Source organism: Montipora capricornis, chromosome 3, assembly GCF_036669925.1.
Source record: "Montipora capricornis isolate CH-2021 chromosome 3, ASM3666992v2, whole genome shotgun sequence".
Lineage (NCBI taxonomy): Eukaryota > Metazoa > Cnidaria > Anthozoa > Scleractinia > Acroporidae > Montipora > Montipora capricornis.
The window spans coordinates 49,645,032-49,645,711 of record NC_090885.1 but is presented as its reverse complement, the minus strand read 5'-3'; positions in this window follow the sequence as shown (position 1 = coordinate 49,645,711).

Here is a 680-nt window from a genome sequence, read left to right as displayed (position 1 = left end):
AGTGCACACTAGTACATAGCACGTTTCCTCTAATAGAAACTTTGATATCTAGAAAAGCCAATGAAGTTTCCGAAATTTCCCAGGTATATTTAAGAGCCGGATGAAAAGAGTTGACGGAGGTTATAAATTGATCGAGTTCTTCTCTGCTGGATGAAATAGCGCCGATGCAGTCGTCGAGTTCAGGTTTGGTAGAGTTCAGGTTTGGGGCCGTTGTACTGATTAAAAAATTGGTGTTCAACATATCCTACAAAAAGATTGGCATAGCTACAATCATAGACAAAAGTAGTTGGGAAGGTTATGTAAATGAACCACACCAGAGCTGTATTTCAACCCGCTTCTGTTAAAGATCAAAAGAAATAATTTCACTTTTTCGTGCATAGCCCCCCTCCCCCCTATTCAATGTTGGAAGGCAACTCAACAATTTCCCACTGAAACCATTCAGTTTTACACAACATTGAAGGAGGGGGGAGGGGAGAGAAGCAATAAAGACTCCAAAAAGGCTAACCTTCCCAACAGTTTTGTCTAGGATTGCATCTACAATCATAGACAAAAGTAGTTGGGAAGGTTATGTAAATGAACCACACGAGAGCTGTATTTCAACCCGCTTCTGTTAAAGATCAAAAGAAATAATTTCACTTTTTCGTGCATAGCCCCCCTCCCCCCTATTCAATGTTGGAAGG